Raw genomic sequence first — 2747 nt, 5'->3', positions numbered from 1 at the left:
AATAAAATCTGCTATTTAGATTTAAATGTTGTGTTGTTATTTAAGTTGCTCTTGATGATTAAAAAGGTTCTTCATGTTCAGATTTACTTGATTAGTTAATCACAGGGAATATATTCAAAAAAAGGTTACCAAGTACTTTGGATCTCACCTCCCCCTCAGTGGAATCATGAGCTGGGACCAATGTGACTTTGCTGCCAACAAAAACACTGTCTTTTTGCTTCACCATGTAATTATTAGTGTTGGATTTTTAGTTGCAGAACTTGATATCAGTTTTGGATGCATATTTAGGTTTATGATTTCTTAGTAGCATAGTTGTTTCACATGGTTTCCTTGTAAATAATCTTCAGTTCATTTCCTTTTGCTGTTAGGTCAGATTAGAGTGAAGTAACTAGGTAATAGGTTTTATAAGTGTTTGTTTGTTTAGTTTGAAAAACCACTTGCAGAGTACCTGTTATCCTTCCTTACCTGCCCATACTCCATCCAACCTACCTGCTTCACCCTTCACTTAGAACCCTTACCTTACATTTGCCTCATCCGCTTACTTTGCCATGATTCTCATATTCTTGTGCAACATCGTTTCATCCCTCCTTGAACAGATCTCACCATCTACGCCACTCCTCAACTCCATCCTCCAAGCCTTGAACTCCCCTACACCCTTATTTCACCTCCATACTCATTCCTCCAGCTTTTTTCCTCCATCCATGCTTCAAAACCCCATTTCTGAACATCCTGTAGAAAAAATACAGAACATCCTGTAGAAATCCTAAACATCCTGTAGAACCCCTGCAGACTTCCTGTAGAAGCTCACGAATGAGGTTTCTTGATAGCCAAACTCTGTGAAACTCTCTGGAAGGGTGTTGGGGACTCCTTAGACCCTCTCTGAACCTTCCTGACCTCTTCCAAGCATTTCTCCTTCTTGATCCACCTCTGCACAGTCAAAAATAGTTAAAAGCACATGCATGATAATTCCAACAACTTAATCATATATAAAAAAAGATGTTTTCTTCAGATAGAGGTAGTCTAGACACATGTATTTTACCTTCATAGAAGTAATGGCATCTCTTTCAGTAGTTTGCATGCTCTCCTTTGCGTCAGTAGGACTAGCTGGTAGAATTAGGGTTTGCGTTTCTTTTTGGCTTTCGGTTTCTTTTTGCAATTAGATTAGCTTCCTTCGAGTTAGCTTTCAGCCATCAATTAAAAAGCTTCTTCTAAGAGCTCATAGAAGTTGGCTTAAGCTCCTAGTGGACTTGTGACAGCTGCGGCAACAGCTAGTACTTGTGCATACAGCACCGTCGCTTCCAAGTTTGTTACGAACTACCGGGTTGATAAAATTAAAGAAGGGAGTTCCAGGAGTTGTAGCATTATTGCTACAATACTGGAGCCCACCATCTTTTTGGTGCCGTTGCCAGGGAAGCGTCAGAGTATTGGTGATTGTTGCTTTTCTTCTATTTTCTACTACAACCTTCTGCTAAGTAGTTTATTTCATTATGTAATTTCGTTTCTGCAAAACTAGATTAGTATTTCCCGCTTTCATAGATTAGCATTTCTCGCTTTCATAGATTAGCATTTCAATTCCACAATTTCATTTCTGCAAGCATAGATTAGCATTTCAATTATGTAAGCGTAGCCTAGCATTTCATTCCTGCAATTTCATTTGAGCAAAATAGATTAGTCATTTCCTGATTTCATTTCAATTCCGCATTTTCATTTCAGCAAGATAGTTAGTTGCAGTTCAATCTATTTTAGTTTTTGCAAGTACAAGCAGAAAAAAGAAAAAACAACCAAAAATATTTCCTTTTATGCCTTGTAGGAGTAGAGATAATTTCGAAAAATATTTGCACAACACCCCCCACTGCTTCACACAGCCAACCTTCTCTCTTCTTCGATGGCTGTGATTAAGAAGAAGCCCTAGGTGGACATCAAGGCATCTTTAAAGAACCTCTAGGGGAGAAGAAGAAGAAAACATTCCTCTGGAGCGAATGGCTACAAGCATAAATGTTGGGAGCAGTACCTTATCCAAAAATGAATTTACAAATCAGATCGAAGATTTCAAGAGTGATATGAGGCAGTTTCTTGCCATGCATCTGGATACATTGCGGATCCAAAAGAAGCAAGAAGAAGCCAAGAGGGCTTTGGCCATTTTTTGTCCTAGGTGCACTAGAAAGCATCCTAGGAACGAATGTCCATTGCACTCCATAGAGTGTGTTTTGTCTGTGACGAATACCATCCTACAAATCAGTGCCCTTCCTTACCTAGAATCAGAGCTGCATATCAGAGAGCCAAAGGAGCCACTGAATCACTCTATTATATGAACCAAAGGAGGCCACATGGACCTAGATCTTACCAGCAGGAACTACAAGGGCACCCGAGACCTATTATGACCCCTATCAAGCCACTTTCATGCCTTCTTGGGGTCCCCCTACTCATCCTTCCTGGTTCACACCTCCTCCTTGTTCCTTCACAGACCCATATTATGCCCAACCAGCTGCTCATTCATTTCACTCTTATGCTCAGCCACAACCTCATTGGAATGCACCTCATCAGGGGTGGAGGCCCCAATACAATACTCCTCCCGCTTCTTTTCCTCCACCACCTGCTCATCCACAACCATCGCCTCCTGCTCCACCAAGGCAACCCCAAATGCCTACCCAACCACAACCCCATCCGCATCCATCTCAAATACACACCTCCACTCAACTACCCGTACCACCATTCCCAAAACCATACCATGGAGCAGCTCAACCCAA

The sequence above is a fragment of the Pinus tabuliformis genome, chromosome 8 (genome assembly GCF_031772625.1).
Source record: "Pinus tabuliformis cultivar Carrire ecotype Pingquan chromosome 8, CPIR1, whole genome shotgun sequence".
Classification (NCBI taxonomy): Eukaryota; Viridiplantae; Streptophyta; class Pinopsida; order Pinales; family Pinaceae; genus Pinus; species Pinus tabuliformis.
The sequence above is the reverse complement of the archived record's forward strand: the minus strand, read 5'-3'. Positions refer to the sequence as shown.